The 17,611-nt window shown below is 39.3% G+C and overlaps 2 long non-coding RNA genes across 2 annotated transcripts; both read left to right on the top strand.

Annotated features, from left to right (window-relative positions):
• Positions 1 to 6,314: 6,314 nt before the first annotated feature.
• LOC125266077 lies at positions 6,315 to 8,302 on the top strand. Its single transcript, XR_007184424.1, has 3 exons — positions 6,315 to 6,701; positions 6,880 to 6,987; positions 7,240 to 8,302. It is a non-coding gene; the product is annotated as an uncharacterized LOC125266077 (long non-coding RNA).
• A 3,421-nt stretch (positions 8,303 to 11,723) lies between these two features.
• Positions 11,724 to 13,318, top strand: LOC125266076. The gene is made up of 4 exons (XR_007184423.1): positions 11,724 to 11,838; positions 12,391 to 12,425; positions 12,693 to 12,803; positions 12,991 to 13,318. It is a non-coding gene; the product is annotated as an uncharacterized LOC125266076 (long non-coding RNA).
• Positions 13,319 to 17,611: the final 4,293 nt, after the last annotated feature.

Here is a 17,611-nt window from a genome sequence, read left to right as displayed (position 1 = left end):
ACCTGATTTGCTTCAAACTTCATCAGTGTAATGTCAATACACAGCAGATGTAGACCTATGACAGGATTTTTGATATTTGAAATATTGTTGCCATGGCAACAGGTCAAACTGTAATAATATTCTTGAGTGTTTTTGAGGCTCTTAACATGCTTCAAATTGCATGAAACTCGACACACACATCAATATTGTCAACCAGTAGACATGGACAAAGCCATAGAAATGGGCGTGGTGGAGGGGCTCAGTAGCGCCACCTTTTGACAAAAGTGGGGGGGTTAGTTTTTCCTACAATCACCAAACTCGGTACACATATTGTTCTCATCAAGCCGGACAATTTTCTAATTTACATTCATTAGCTCCGACCAACAGGAAGTCAGCTATTTTGGTTTGAATGTTAATTTTTTGAAAAAACAGGCTATGAATTTTATACTACTGCTCCTACAGGGTTTATCCAATTTACACCAAACTTTTTTTAACTTGTTGCTAACACATTGAAGTTGTTTAATTGCAAACGGATTTTGGATATCTCAAACGGTTTGGCCGTGGCGAGGCAACGAATTTATGGCAAGAAAAGGGAAACAAAGTGTTATAACTTCTGCATACATTAATTGATTTTGATGAAACTTCGGCTTAGTCTTCGTTGTACAAGGCTGATCACATGGATGTGACTATTGTGATTCAAAGTAATAGCGCCACCAACTGGAAGCAGAAAATGTGTCACTTTCAGCATACATTGAGATCACCCTCTTATTTTTACCTGATTTGCTTCAAAATTCATCAGAATAATGTTAAAACTTGGCACATGTAATCCTTTGAAAATGGGCAGGGAGGAGGGGCTCTATAGTGGCACCTTGTAGTGCAGTAAATGTGGAGTGAATTTGACATAGTCCTTTGATGTTTAACCGTTTTAAGTGCCTATTGCCCGCTGTGCACAGTTGCCCTGAAGCCACCGGGGTGGCGGTGCCACCGGGCTTGGGCCCGCCATCGCTGCTCGCAGCTATATTATTATTTTTTTTTTTTTTTTTTTTTTTTTCCGTCTTCCGGGCTTTTTGGGGGCCTTAACATGCTCAAAAACTCTTGAAAATTGGCACACACATTGGAATCCGCGGCCATTAGGACGCCGGAGAGGCTGGTACCCGGGCGTGGCAGGGGGCTCGACAGCGCCCCCTTGAAAAAAGTCAGAAAATTTGGTCCATATATTGAACAAACTTGCACATATTAGTATGAAACTCGGTACACATATAGACCTCATCGGGCCGAACAACTTTCGTGCTCTAAGTTAAACGCCACGCAAACAGGAAGTCAGCTATTAAGGGTTGTTTGAAAAACGCATGCTCTGGAATTTGATATACTCCTCCTAGACGATTAATCCGATCGCCACCAAACTCGGTCAGCATGAAGTCAAGACATTGATGATTAAAAATTGCCAGGGGATTTTTGATATCTCGAACGGTTTGGCCGTGGCGAGGCAATGAATTTATGGCGAGAAAAGGAAACAGGAAATGTGTTATAACGTCTGCATACATATATTGATCTTTATGAAACTTCACGAGTGTGTTGCTTGTAGTAGTCCGATCACATGGATGTGACTATTGTGAGTCAAAGTTATAGCGCCACCAACTGGCAGCAGGAAGTGTATCACTTTTTGAATTGCTTTGAGATCACCCTCTTATTTTTACCTGATTTGCTTCAAACTTCATCAGTGTAATGTCAATACACAGCAGATGTAGACATATGACAGGATTTTTTGATATTTGAAATATTGTTGCCATGGCAACAGGTCAAACTGTAATAATATTCTTGAGTGTTTTTGAGGCTCTTAACATGCTTCAAATTGCATGAAACTCGACACACACATCAATATTGTCAACCAGTAGACATGGACAAAGCCATAGAAATGGGTCTGGTGGAGGGGCTCAGTAGCGCCACCTTTTGACAAAAGTGGGGGGGTTAGTTTTTCCTACAGTCACCAAACTCGGTACACATATTGTTCTCATCAAGCCGGACAATTTTCTAATTTACATTCATTAGCTCCGACCAACAGGAAGTCAGCTATTTTGGTTTGAATGTTAATTTTTTTGAAAAAACAGGCTATGAATTTTATACTACTGCTCCTACAGGGTTTATCCAATTTACACCAAGCTTTTTTTAACTTGTTGCTAACACATTGAAGTTGTTTAATTGCAAACGGATTTTGGATATCTCAAACGGTTTGGCCGTGGCGAGGCAACGAATTTATGGCAAGAAAAGGGAAACAAAGTGTTATAACTTCTGCATACATTAATTGATTTTGATGAAACTTCGGCTTAGTCTTCGTTGTACAAGGCTGATCACATGGATGTGACTATTGTGATTCAAAGTCATAGCGCCACCAACTGGAAGCAGAAAATGTGTCACTTTCAGCATACATTGAGATCACCCTCTTATTTTTACCTGATTTGCTTCAAAATTCATCAGAATAATGTTAAAACTTGGCACATGTAATCCTTTGAAAATGGGCAGGGAGGAGGGGCTCTATAGCGGCACCTTGTAGTGCAGTAAATGTGGAGTGAATTTGACATAGTCCTTTGATGTTTAACCGTTTAAGTGCCTATTGCCCGCTGTGCACAGTTGCCCTGAAGCCACCGGGGTGGCGGTGCCACCGGGCTTGGGCCCGCCATCGCTGCTCGCAGCTATATTTATTATTATTATTATTTTTATTTTTTTTTCGTCTTCCGGGGCTTTTTGGGGGCCTTAACATGCTCAAAAACTCTTGAAAATTGGCACACACATTGGAATCCGCGGCCAACAGGGCCGGGCAGAAGCTGGTACCCGGGCGTGGCAGGGGGGCTCAACAGCGCCCCCTTGAAAAAGGTCTGAAAATTTGGTCCATATATTAAACACGCTTGCACGTATTAGTCTGAAACTCGTACACATATAGACCTCATCGGGCCGAACAACTTTCGTGCTCTAAGTTAAACGTCACGCCAACAGGAAGTCAGCTATTAAGGGTTGTTTGAAAAACGCATGCTCTGGAATTTGATATACTCCTCCTAGACGATTAATCCGATCGCCACCAAACTCGGTCAGCATGAAGTCAAGACACTGATGATTAAAAATTGCCAGGGGATTTTTGATATCTCGAACGGTTTGTCCGTGGCGAGGCAACGAATTTATGGCGAGAAAAAGGAAACAGGAAATGTGTTATAACGTCTGCATACATATATTGATCTTTATGAAACTTCACAAGTGTGTTCGTTATAGGAGTCTGATCACATGTATGTGACTATTGTGAGTCAAAGTTATAGCGCCACCAACTGGCAGCAGGAAGTGTATCACTTTTTGAAATGTTTTGAGATCACCCTCTTATTTTTACCTGATTTGCTTCAAACTTCATCAGTGTAATGTCAATACACAGCAGATGTAGACCTATGACAGGATTTTTGATATTTGAAATATTGTTGCCATGGCAACAGGTCAAACTGTAATAATATTCTTGAGTGTTTTTGAGGCTCTTAACATGCTTCAAATTGCATGAAACTCGACACACACATCAATATTGTCAACCAGTAGACATGGACAAAGCCATAGAAATGGGCGTGGTGGAGGGGCTCAGTAGCGCCACCTTTTGACAAAAGTGGGGGGGTTTGTTTTTCCTACAGTCACCAAACTTGGTACACATATTGTTCTCATCAAGCCGGACAATTTTCTAATTTACATTCATTAGCTCCGACCAACAGGAAGTCAGCTATTTTGGTTTGAATGTTAATTTTTTTGAAAAAACAGGCTATGAATTTTATACTACTACTCCTACAGGGTTTATCCAATTTACACCAAGCTTTTTTTAACTTGTTGCTAACACATTGAAGTTGTTTAATTGCAAACGGATTTTGGATATCTCAAACGGTTTGGCCGTGGCGAGGCAACGAATTTATGGCAAGAAAAGGGAAACAAAGTGTTATAACTTCTGCATACATTAATTGATTTTGATGAAACTTCGGCTTAGTCTTCGTTGTACAAGGCTGATCACATGGATGTGACTATTGTGATTCAAAGTCATAGCGCCACCAACTGGAAGCAGAAAATGTGTCACTTTCAGCATACATTGAGATCACCCTCTTATTTTTACCTGATTTGCTTCAAAATTCATCAGAATAATGTTAAAACTTGGCACATGTAATCCTTTGAAATGGGCAGGGAGGAGGGGCTCTATAGCGGCACCTTGTAGTGCAGTAAATGTGGAGTGAATTTGACATAGTCCTTTGATGTTTAACCGTTTTAAGTGCCTATTGCCCGCTGTGCACAGTTGCCCTGAAGCCACCGGGGTGGCGGTGCCACCGGGCTTGGGCCCGCCATCGCTGCTCGCAGCTATATATTTTTTTTTTTTCCGTCTTCCGGGGCTTTTTGGGGGCCTTAACATGCTCAAAAACTCTTGAAAATTGGCACACACATTGGAATCCGCGGCCATTAGGACGCTGCAGAGGCTGGTACCCGGGCGTGGCAGGGGCCTCGACAGCGCCCCCTTGAAAAAAGTCTGAAAATTTGGTCCATATATTAAACACGCTTGCACGTATTAGTATGAAACTCGGTACACATATAGACCTCATCGGGCCGAACAACTTTCGTGCTCTAAGTTAAACGCCACGCAAACAGGAAGTCAGCTATTAAGGGTTGTTTGAAAAACGCATGCTCTGGAATTTGATATACTCCTCCTAGACGATTAATCCGATCGCCACCAAACTCGGTCAGCATGAAGTCAAGACACTGATGATGAAAAATTGCCAGCGGATTTTTGATATCTCGAACGGTTTGGCCGTGGCGAGGCAACGAATTTATGGCGAGAAAAGGGAAACAGGAAATGTGTTATAACGTCTGCATACATATATTGATCTTTATGAAACTTCACGAGTGTGTTGGTTGTAGTAGTCTGATCACATGGATGTGACTATTGTGAGTCAAAGTTATAGCGCTACCAACTGGCAGCAGGAAGTGTATCACTTTTTGAAATGCTTTGAGATCACCCTCTTATTTTTACCTGATTTGCTTCAAACTTCATCAGTGTAATGTCAATACACAGCAGATGTAGACCTATGACAGGATTTTTGATATTTGAAATATTGTTGCCATGGCAACACGTCAAACTTTAATAATATTCTTGAGTGTTTTTGAGGCTCTTAACATGCTTCAAATTGCATGAAACTCGATACACACATCAATATTGTCAACCAGTAGACATGGACAAAGCCATAGAAATGGGCGTGGTGGAGGGGCTCAGTAGCGCCACCTTTTGACAAAAGTGGGGGGGTTAGTTTTTCCTACAGTCACCAAACTCGGTACACATATTGTTCTCATCAAGCCGGACAATTTTCTAATTTACATTCATTAGCTCCAACCAACAGGAAGTCAGCTATTTTGGTTTGAATGTTAATTTTTTGAAAAAACAGGCTATGAATTTTATACTTCTACTCCTACAGGGTTTATCTAATTTACACCAAGCTTTTTTTAACTTGTTGCTAACACATTGAAGTTGTTTGATTGCAAACGGATTTTTGATATCTCGAACGGTTTGGCCGTGGCGAGGCAACGAATTTATGGTGAGAAAAAGGAAACAGGAAATGTGTTATAACGTCTGCATACATATATTGATCTTTATGAAACTTCACGAGTGTGTTGGTTGTAGTAGTCTGATCACGTGGATGTGACTATTGTGAGTCAAAGTTATAGCGCCACCAACTGGCAGCAGGAAATGTGTCACTTTCAGCATACATTGAGATCACCCTCTTATTTTTACCTGATTTGCTTCAAAATTCATCAGAATAATGTTAAAACTTGGCACATGTAATACTTTGAAAATGGGCAGGGAGGAGGGGCTCTATAGCGGCACCTTGTAGTGCAGTAAATGTGGAGTGAATTTGACATAGCCCTTTGATGTTTAACCGTTTTAAATGCCTATTGCCCGCTGTGCACAGTTGCCCTGAAGCCACCGGGGTGGCGGTGCCACCGGGCTTGGGCCCGCCATCGCTGCTCGCAGCTATATTTAGTTTTTGTTTTTTTTATGTCATTTACATAATATATTTGACAGTTATGCATACATTATTGTATTTAAACCCTGTTTCTGAGCTCAAAATAAAGCACTTTCCCACATGACTGTGGGGACGAGCACTTCTGTGCTGTTTGGAATTTTTATAATTAAAAAACAAATACTGCCACATTGATGCGCAAGAAGGTTTAATTGTTCAAATATTGTTTCATATTAAAATATATATAAAAAAAATGTTTTCAATATAAAAAAGTGTTTTCAAGTGTAATATTTCTGTAAAGGGGACAGAAAAGTGGACTTTTCTGTAGAATGACCCATTCATTGTAAAATGAAGTAAATATTAAAAATGAACAACTTTCATGTTAGCCTATGGGAAAAAATAATGGAGTAACTTCAACCTACTAACTAATTAAAGATGTTATCAGATCATGTGTGCTTTCAGCAGTTATCATTTTAAACATCAAAATCATGATGCCCCCCAATAGTAGCCTACTGAATATAAGATGTGGGATAATATAAGAATGGGACATTTTATCCAAGTCATCTCAATGGTAAAAAAGTGTCCCAATCACCCTGAACTGGAGCTCTAAAATAATGTTATTGACTTCAACTGATGAATGCAGCCAAAGAAAAGATGAAGAATGGAAAAGCACTTTGCTGGCAAAGAAATTGGAAAATAACACAGGTAAGACAATTCCTATACCCATAAATACCTGTCAAACATGGTTTTATTAAAGAAAAGTTATTTAAAAAAAATTACTTTAATTTTTACACATAAGAAAGGTATAGCATGTGGCAAAAAGTGTAATATAGCCACACTGTGAGATACAAGCAAGTGACGATCGAGTGACGTCATTATTTAGGTTACGCGCATGTATCCATGGCAACGCTCGGCTGAGTCGACAGTTAACGGTCCTGCTGGTGATTTTCTCAGATGAGGCCTTGAGTTTTCTCTTTCGTCGGTCAAAAAGGTATTTTAAATTTTAGTTTAGCAGACATTAGCTACCATAACCACTGTTTATCTTGTAAAGTTTAAATTATATGACAAGATTACATTTACAAACGTTTGCTGAAGTTGTTGTCCGTCGCGGCTGACCGTTACAGCCTATCTTCAAATGTACGCTAATCTTGGTCTCACGAATCCAAATTGTCAGTAACAAATGTTTCTTAATAGACAAACGATACCTGAAACATTATTGAATGTGTTCATTTTGTCGTTTTAGGTTAGAAGCCATCGAAAAAACTGCCATCGGACTACCACAGCTGACAACGAGAGACGCGCGTGCACAACTGCATAACACACACACACACACACACACACACACACACACACACACGGAAAGAGCACGACAATTATGAAACTGCTCATTTATTATAAATAAATAAATGTATTTTTCTCCTTACAACGTGTTTGTGTTCTTTTGTTAACCTAGAAGTAAAATAAAAAACAATAAGATTACTTAATCGAAAGTCCCCTAAACGTCCCGAATGGCCGCTGAACGTCCTGTGAACGTCCCCGTGAACGTCCGGAGGACGTCTTTGCGGACGTCCCCGGGACAGCCAGAGGACCCTACACATGGACGTTCGGGGGACGTTCGCAGAGGCCATTCAGGGGACGTTCTGGGGACCTTTTTTTGTTAGCTGGGCAGCACTCCCGGATCGTGCACACTCCGCCGCTGGCCAGGCTGCTTCTGCTTTACACACCATGGCCGTTATTTTCTCGAGAAAAGGAGTTTTCTCATAGCGTTTGCAACGCAATACTCGTTCCCTTATCTCTCAGGGAACCGAGGTTATGTAAGTAACTGAGTATGTATATATAGAGAATACGATTCTGACGTCACGCCGCGTTGAGTTCTGGGTAACTTCTTTGTTTATACGCCATCTTGACAGGATCGCGCAGCCTTTCCGTCATTGAGTTTAGTTCAGTAATTTGTTTTCTGTCATGATTGTGAAAAATTTCACCATTGTATGTCATTAATGCTGCATCGATAATGGTGATAGTAACTCTGATAATCGTTCTGAGAGAGAACTGGACAATGAGCAACGTTTTTTGCCTTTTCTACGTTTCAAAACACCAAGGGAATCAGTTCGTGGAGATGACGAGAAGACGCCGGATGGCAAATCTTTTAGTAATGGCACTGATTAAACCCACTGCATATCACTCAATAAAAGAATCACATTGCTGAGTGTTTTTTGAAATTTTTGGTTTAATAATTAACATTACCTTTTGCGAGTCTGACTCACTCCGCTTGTGAATTAGTAGAACTTGAACGGGGACATTCAAATGCTTTTAAGAATGAAGAAATGCTTAATGCACCGAGACAAACACAAGATTATGTACATATCTGTTAAAGCGTTACGTTCATATTCAGGGCTCGTCTGCACATCTTTTAATATAATGTCATCATAATACACTAAGCCAGCGTTTTTAAAAGGTGCCCTTGCAAGGACTCACTACTAAACTGTTGACAAGCTCCTAGGGTTTTGATTTTGTTTGTCATCTGTTGAAATATAAAAATACAGTGTGTTCGTGTCCGTCTGTCCGCTGACTGACCCATAATCTCTGATTCTCTGGGATCGTGGAAAGGAATATTTACAATGACAACAGTTGTAGGCCTACTCAATATGCTCGTTTAAGCATCATTTAAACGTTTCCAACAAATAAATGAATCGATTTTTCTCAGCGTGTTGAACACATACTTTTATTTGGATATTCATATGATGGCTGAAGCAGCAGCGAGCGTCCAGTGTGCTACACGGTAAACAGATAAACATTGTAAACGAAATTCTACAAAACTTCAGTGAAAAAAGAAATAAAATTATCATGCGATGCTATAAAATAGCTTCTGTTCCCTGCAAACGATACCCTTAAAAATGTGAATGTTCCACTTAATGGCAGAAACAAAACAAAAGGTAAACAAGTATCTGTATTCATTTCAGTGCAAGTAGTAGGGGGCGATCCTGTCAAAATGGCGGCGCCGCCCCGGCATGCAACACGGCATGACGTCGGTTCGTATTCTCTATAAGTTTTGTTATATAACAACCGATATGACAACTTTAGCACATTTATCAGCTATACATTCATTCAGTGTTTTCCATTAATGACCCTCTGCTGCCGCCACTGTTTCATAATGAACTGAAAATTTAAAACATACTACGTTTGCCAATGAACTAAAATCGAAACTGTGATATGGCTTTGTGCCTTTATAAAACAGCAAAAGATAGTGATTAAGTATATATACAGTCTCTCTGTGCTGCATGTTTTAAAGAGAAGTGAGCGCATTTGATCATGAGATCAGCTGGTGATCTGGTGATCAAAATAAAAGCTCAAGGATATATCTTTTAAAAAGAAATGAGTACAAAAGTATTGTAAAAAAAAAAATGTTTGAACCCTTTTTAATGTCCAGGTACAAGTCAATGCTGTTTCTTTGTTCAATTTGCACACTGTACATGGGTTGAAGCTCTTAATTTTGAGTTTCCAGAGTGCACCAGATTGATGCATTTAACCTTAAAATGTACAACATTTTCTTACGGGGGGGCATGCCCCCGGACCCCCCTAGTGGAGGTACATCCAACAAAGTTTCACAAATTACAGTGTCAAATAATGTACATTTTCTAAACAAGAATACGACAACAAACGCTCCTTTCATGTCAGTAAACCCTGCTGAAAAAACAAGCTTAAACCAGCCTAAGCTGGTTGGCTGGTTTTAGCTGGTTTAAGCTGGAAATAGCTGGTTTTAGCTGGTCTCCCAGCCTGACCAAGCTGGTCAAGCTGGTCTTCCAGCCTGGCCAGGCTGGTTTTAGCTGGTCTTCCAGCCTGACCAAGCTGGTCAAGTTGGTCTCCCAGCCTGGCAAGGCTGGTTTTAGCTGGTCTCCCAGCCTGACCAGGCTGGTCAAGTTGGTCTCCCAGCCTGGCAAGGCTGGTTTTAGCTGGTCTCCCAGCCTGGCCAGGCTGGTTTTAGCTGGTTTAAGCTGGAAATAGCTGGTTTTAGCTGGTCTCCCAGCCTGGCCAGGCTGGTTTTAGCTGGTTTAAGCTGGAAATAGCTGGTTTTAGCTGGTCTCCCAGCCTGGCCAAGCTGGTGTCTATGGCTGCCTTTACACTTGGCATTAACATGTGATCACCGTGATCTGATAAAGCAGATCGGATCATCAGTCAATCAGAACACAGCACGTTTACACTTGGCAACATCAACATCAACTGATTTTTCTATCTAGGTAACCGATCGGATTGGTCTTTCCTGCGCAATATTTAAATAAGTCTGCAGAGAATGGCCTGGTGCAATGTCAACCTGAAATAATGGGTTTTCTTTTGAAAATAGTAAAAATGAATTTAAAAAATACAAATAAAGTTACATTTATCTGATCCGTCCACACAACAAGAACATCATTCATCATTAATTTATGTAATATTTCATTTTCTTTCCATAAACCTTTAACAAAATGACCCTGTGACGGGGTGGTAAATGTGACAGGGTGGTAAATGATGTGACGGGGTGGTATGGACAAAGTGTTTCTCTATATGATCTGCTGGTTTTAAACTTTAAAAACTGGGGGAGGGGAGACATTCAAATTGAGTAAAAATGTGTGAGTGATATAGTGAGTGAGTGAATTAATGAACCAAACAGTGTTGCCAAGTCTGCGTTTTTCCCGCAAAATTGGGCTAGGCTACTTTTACACTGTTGCCGCGGGTTGTTTTTCATGTCCACTGGTTGAAGCGAGCCCAAATAACATGATATTTAGCCCTTGGAATGCACATTTTACCAAGGGAACCTTGCCAATAAAAAAGTTTTACCCCCCAGAATGTGATTTTTATCAGGGGACATTCTGGGATGAAATTTACCACCCCGTCACATACCACCCTGTCACGTTTTTGTGATGGGGTGGTATGTGACGGGGTGGTAAATTTCATCCCAAAATGTCCGCAAATCTCCCATGTGGTCAAGTTTCTCACCTGCATACATGCATTCAGTCTGAAATATAATTATCTTTGTATTAATAATGTAAAAATATATATTGTGCGTGACAGGGTGGTAAGTCAAACTGAGGGACGTGCACAAATCACAAATATTTACAAAAAAAATAAGGTTTATTGTGAATAAATATATTTTGTTTAAACAGGGACACACATATAATCCTGAAAATAGTATATGTTTGAAAAAAATATATAACTTATTTGGTGATATTTTAGATGCAAATGTCATGTTGGTTAACATGGACATGTGAAATTGGCTATGTAATAATGAAAAATTATTAAAAATAGTATGCTAATCTTCAAAAAAAACCATTTGATCATATATTATGTCAAAAAGAACACTTGAATTAATGACTTTAAGCTTTAGACTTTGGGACATTTTTTATGCCTTATGCATCTGACCAAATGTTGCGGACCCAGATGGCACCCGTTTCGTAGAATGACCCATAATATGTTATTGTTCACCTTCAGTTAATTGGTGATATAGTTTTTTTTTTAGCATTTTAATCATTCCTATAATTTTGTAAATATTTGTTAGAATAGCTAAGTGCCTGCCAGATTAAATAAAAAATTGTTAAAGTGGTTGTGCTTGTGGTCCTGCAGATTATTTCAAGTAAAATTGGAATGATTTAAATTGTCACAACACTCAATGACAGGAAAATTGGGTCAAACACTATCCCAGCCGGCAAATGACCGACCTTCAGTGTTGAAATGTGGTTGAAATAAGGTCAGTTGATGTTTCAACGTTGAAACAACTTTTGTTACCAGATGAGATGTAATCTCTAGCGTTTGGTGCTGAGATTCTTCAGGACAACGCCTTGATGCCATTCACACTCAGTACATGAAGAAGGTGAGTTTCACAATAGCTGCCACAGCCACAAATCTGAAAAGGCGCCAAAGCAACTGTGTGCGCAACTGCGCATGCGCAAGCAACCAACTTAATTTTTTTTAACTGACTTTAATGAATTTACACAGCTTGGTTCAAAACACTTGTAATTCCCATAAAACCAATTAAATTTAACTAAATTTAAAAACTAAATTCAAAAACTAAATTTAAATGATTTAAACAAGCAAAATGTAATTAAGCTTAATTTAAGCATGGCCAAAATAATTTTTTTCAGTGAATATGATTTCCTGTAGCAGCTATGGGAGTGACGGTAAATCGGTTATCAATCTCTCTCTATTTTTTTTCATCTTTTTGAAAGTTGTTTCTTTTACTATTTGAGAAAATTGGAATACAAAAAATATATTTAATTTATTCTCTCATTCACTGCCATAGACATAGACCCAACTATGACGACTTCCGCTTCTGAGAAACCCAAAAATACGAATAGGTCTGTAGTAAAAATTAAATTCCTAATTTTAAGGACTTTTCAGTGAACCATTTCTTTCCTTTTTGTAGATTCACCAAACATCTGGCTGATTACTGGCAATTTGGTAAGACATTGTTGTCTATATCACTGTCACTTCTTTTTCTAGTTGATTTATTAACATTTTGTGATTTTCGATTACTTAATTGAAAATAAATGCACTTAGGTTGATTTTAATTTATTTACAAAGTATAGATAGGATTCTGTTGTGTAATGTTTCTCCATATAATTAGTAATATATCGAGCCCCCAGGGGAAACAATATAAGTATTAAGATTAATATAAGTATTAAATGATAATATATTTTGATGTTTGTTTGTTTTTAATATACACAGCAGTAATGACAGTGGACAAGTGAAGAGAGAGGAGGGGAGGGCATCAGAAAGGAACTTGAGCTGCTGCGACTGTCTTGGATAACCCAAAGCACAACTACACTATGTGTCCAAGTACTGAACAAGGCTTTTCTCCTTACATATTATATGCATTTAATTTAAGGCAGGGTTTTTTTTCCTGCATAGTGAATTACTAGGTGGCTCCCTGTCAAATTTGATGCTGTCTCCAGCTATTAACAAAACTCAGACAGGCAGTCACATGGTCCGATTCCCCTTTTCCACCAACACGGTTCTGTTGCAGGATCCTGGCCTGTGTCCATTCTCAAACTGTTCCACGAACCTCCACTGCACAAAAGGCAGTTCCAGGACAGAAATATCGGTACCCTCACTCTTCACCAGTCATCACATTCACAACCACCACAGTCAAGGTCCCTGGTCCACAGCATCAACCATCTTTGTAGGAAAATGATTACTGCATTTCTTGATGTATCTTTAAAATTGACAGATTTCTTATGGAGTGCAATCCCTCTCTAGATGAACTGAGGCCTATCGATCTTACAAAATACTGTCAGACACTGCATATGATGTTCTCAAAATAATAAATAAATTAATAAAATACTTAAGAATTTTTTTTTTGTTTGTTTGTTTTTATCTAGTTGAAGGTATAGTACACATGAATGTTCTGCGTCATTTTGAGCTAGAAAAGCCTTGATTTAAGGTTTGTGCTGTAATTGTAGAAAAAAAACCTTGCATTTTCATAATATGAAATTATTATTACACATATATATTACACATTATTACACATATTATTGTATGCTACAGGTTTTTAATATTACCTCTAAACATTGCAAAGTTGAGATGTTTTGTTTTATAAAGTGTTTTTAGTGCATGTACAGTAATTATGTAGTATTGTCATGTTCGTACAAACGCAAACTAGATTGAAATTTAATGTAAAATAGTGTATTTATCCGTGTTGAAGGTAACAGGGTGAAACAACGTCACAATATTAATGTTGATCCAATTTGCAAAACCGAAAGGTAATCCAACGTTGATCCAACCATGGTACCTGACGTTGTTTCAACGTTGAAATGCCGGCTGGGATGTGATCAATCAAATCAAACAGTCAATCAAAATCAATCAATTTGAACAGCTAAAACCAGCCAGTCTGACCAGCTAAGACCAGCCTGGCCAGCTAAAATCAGCCTGACCAGCTTAAACCAGCCTGACCAGCTAAAACCAGCTAAGACCAGCCATCCTGACCAGCTAAAACCAGCTAAGACCAGCCATACTGACCAGCTAAGACCAGCTAAAACCAGCCTGACCAGCTAAAAAAGTGGTCAAAACCCCTCTTAAACCAGCATGAGAAACCAGCTATGACCAGGCTGGGAGACCAGCTAAAACCAGCTTGACCAGCTTAAGCTGGTTTTAGCTGGTTTTTTCAGCAGGGAAGCTGTTAATAGAAAATTGAAATGTCTTTGGACAAATATAGATTTGAGCTAAGCCCCTAATGTTTACAATGTCTGGCTCCGCCCCTAACAGGTAACAAAACTGACAAAAAATAAAATAAATTATTTCACCTCAATGATACTAAGTAAACATGGACTGACATTGATTTTTAAAATTAGGGTTACCAAACATTTTCTCCGCGCACACGCGCAAACTGAAATTTTTACAAAGTCTCACTCCAGCCAAAGTCCCAAAGTTGGCAACCCTGTCCATGGCAACGCTCAGCTGCATCGAGAGTTAAAGGTCCTGCCGGTGATTTTCTCAGACGAGTTTTCTCTTTCTTCGGCCGAAAAGGTATTTTAAATTTTAGTTTAGTAGACATTAGCTACCTTAACCACTGTTTATCTTGTAAATTTTAAATTATATGACAAGATTACATTTACAAATGTTTTACAAGTTGTTGTCCGTCGCGGCTGACCGTTACGGCCTATCTTCAAATGTGCGCTAATCTTGGTCTAACTAAACCTAAATTGACAGTAACAAATGTTTTTTAATAGACAAACGATACCTGATACATGATTGAATGTGTTCATTTTGTCGTTTTAGGTTAGAAGTCAATGAAAAAAACTGCTATCAGACTACCACAGCTGACAACGAGAGATGTGCGTGCACACACAACTGCATGTTTGCCTTAACACACACACACACACACACACACACACACACACACACGGAAAGAGCACAACAATTATAAAACTGTTAATTTATAAATAAATACACGTATTTTGCTCCTTACAACGTGTTTGTTTTCTTTTGTTAACCTAGAAGTAAAATAAAAAACAACAAGAGGACTTAATCGAAAGTCCCCTAAACGTCCCGAATGGCCGCTGAACGTCCTGTGAACGTCCCCGTGAATGTCCGGAGGACGTCTTTGCGGACGTCCGCGGGACGTGAAGAGGACCCTACACATGGACGTTCGGGGGACGTTCGCAGAGGCCATTCAGGGGACGTTCTGGGGACCTTTTTTTTGTTAGCTGGGCTCAGACCGCCTCACGGGGACAGCGATCGTGCGCACATTAACCAAACTGAATTTATTTATGAAATAAATTTAGAAAACCAAAAACACTGCACTAACATTACTCATCACAAGTGATATTTAGTGTCACATGGGCAAAAACGATGAATAAAAGCAGATTTGTAGGGCTTACCTTTTACTCCTTGTCCTTCTGCTGGAAGTCGACCGTTACGGAACAAAATGATGCGCATGCGCAGTACTTGACTCGCTTGTTTAAAATTTCGAATTTGTCTTGCGCGTGTGCCCATCCAATAAATTCATTCACAAACACAACATATCCACCTGTTTCCGCGGGGCGCTAATGTAAAAGAGAACGTGGGTACAACTTCCGGTGAGGCGGCGGAAGTAGCATACCAATGGTATTTTGTGTGCTAATTAGCGAAGAGGCTAAGTGTTTTTTGGATCATTGTTTACTTTGTAAAGTTACAAATCTTTATGAGAGATGTCGTTACGGTGCTCAGGGACAACATCTCAGTTTAGTACATTTATTAGTTAATAATATCACAATGCAATAAACAGTTTTTGTGCCCTTAATTGCCCTTTACTTTACTGACCTTACACAAAAGTGCTGCTGCATGACTAGAGCATCCTGACCCTGCAATACATGAACAACCCGCTGTCTGTACTTCACCCGTCACTGATGCACCAAAGCCTTATGATGTGATATTTTGCTCCTAACGTGTCGTGCGTGCCAGAGCCAGTCGCGTTTCCACTGTCATATGCGATGCTAAAGGCTACTTATGTTAACCATTGCGAAAATAAATACACACGTTTATGGAAAATATCAGAGTCTGCTTGCAGACAATTCTTATATGATTTTCGTGTATTTATTTGGTTTAATGTTTTATCTGTCTCTTCCTGTTGATTCCTGACAAATGCATATCTTTCACAGATTCACACACTCCGGTTAACTCGTATAACTCATAACTCCTGTTGTCTTCTCATGAACTCCCTCTGTTGCTCTGGCTGAAAGGATCAGGATAGATAGACGAGAGATCACGCAAACGTCCTCGGATTGCAGTCATCGCATAATTTAGAGGAAAATCAATAGAAATGCTCAGAAAAGTGACGTAAACATAGGGTATGTTATCAATATATTTCTAAATGTGTAAGCCTTTGGATTTAAAAGCCTTAGTGGAGTTGTTTTGTGCATCCTTGTGATCGTAAATAAATGGAAGCAGGCGCAACTGAATAGGTATGTGTTTTCCTTTTTATGTCAATATAAATATCAGTTAGATGTGCACTCCTGACATAAATTAATAAATTACTATTACTGTAACATTTTTTATTGTAAAACATTGTTCAAATATTGATGCTGCAATCTTAAATCTTTAAGTAAAAAACAAACGTTCGCAAGTTTGGATCGTTAAATCTTGAATGACTGTCAACTGTTGAATGAATGAGTGTCACGTCCAGCTTGTTTACTTCGAACCGGAAGACACTCCCACGTTTGACGCAAGGCCTCATGGGGCGTAGGAAACTTGTGGATATAATATATAAACAAGTCCGTAACTTTTGGCGCTCTAAAACAGAACGGCATGCATCTTGCGGAAGAACATTGTAGCCGGAGCTACTTTTCTCTGTTTATGTCTATGACGAGTCACGCAGGTATTTGTGCTACTCCGCAGCGGTTCCTACCAGACTGGTCTAAAATAGTCCGAATATAAACACTTATTATAGGTGTACCATAATGATTTAGGGTAAGACAAAAACACGGTTTGGAAAATGTATTCATGTTGTACATTCCCATTGTATAATTTTTGTAAATTTTGAACACAAAAAGTTACATCTGGAAAGTTATCAGGAGACCAATGGACCACGTCGCTACAACGTTCTCCATGGGATTAACCAGCGACGTCTTTTGAGGACGTGCCCGCGACGTTTCTGGAATGTTAGCCAAGATTCTGAAAAATGGAACATTACCACATTAGTAATGTCACGCTGACCAAATGACGACTAACTGACGACGTCGTCACAACGTACTGTGTTTGCTGGGAACTTATATCTTTTTACGCTAGTAAGTTGTCATGCGTCAACCCAAAACAGGGAATTAACTCATATATTGCTTAAAATACCAACAACTGTCTGAAGTAATGTGTGTATGCTGTAATGAAGCCATTGAATGATTTCAGTTACTAAAAAGACGGATTATGTTTAATGGCTGTAGTAGCGTAGGCTGTAGGGCGTTTGACACATGAACAGCTTTTGATGCGATCGACGCGGGTTCGAATCCGCCTTTTGCTGAACTCGCTCTTCTCCCCTTTTCTATCACAAATCAGATCGGAAAGGCATTTATTTTTAATAAAAATGAAGAAAATATTTGAAAAGTTGAAATAAAGTGCCTATAAGTGTTTATAGTAAGGTATTTATTGGGTTGGCAATAGATTTGCTCCTCTCTGAT

This window comes from Megalobrama amblycephala, linkage group LG4, assembly GCF_018812025.1.
Source record: "Megalobrama amblycephala isolate DHTTF-2021 linkage group LG4, ASM1881202v1, whole genome shotgun sequence".
Lineage (NCBI taxonomy): Eukaryota > Metazoa > Chordata > Actinopteri > Cypriniformes > Xenocyprididae > Megalobrama > Megalobrama amblycephala.
Note: the sequence above shows the minus strand (reverse complement) of the source record. Positions and strands in the feature narration are given on the sequence as shown.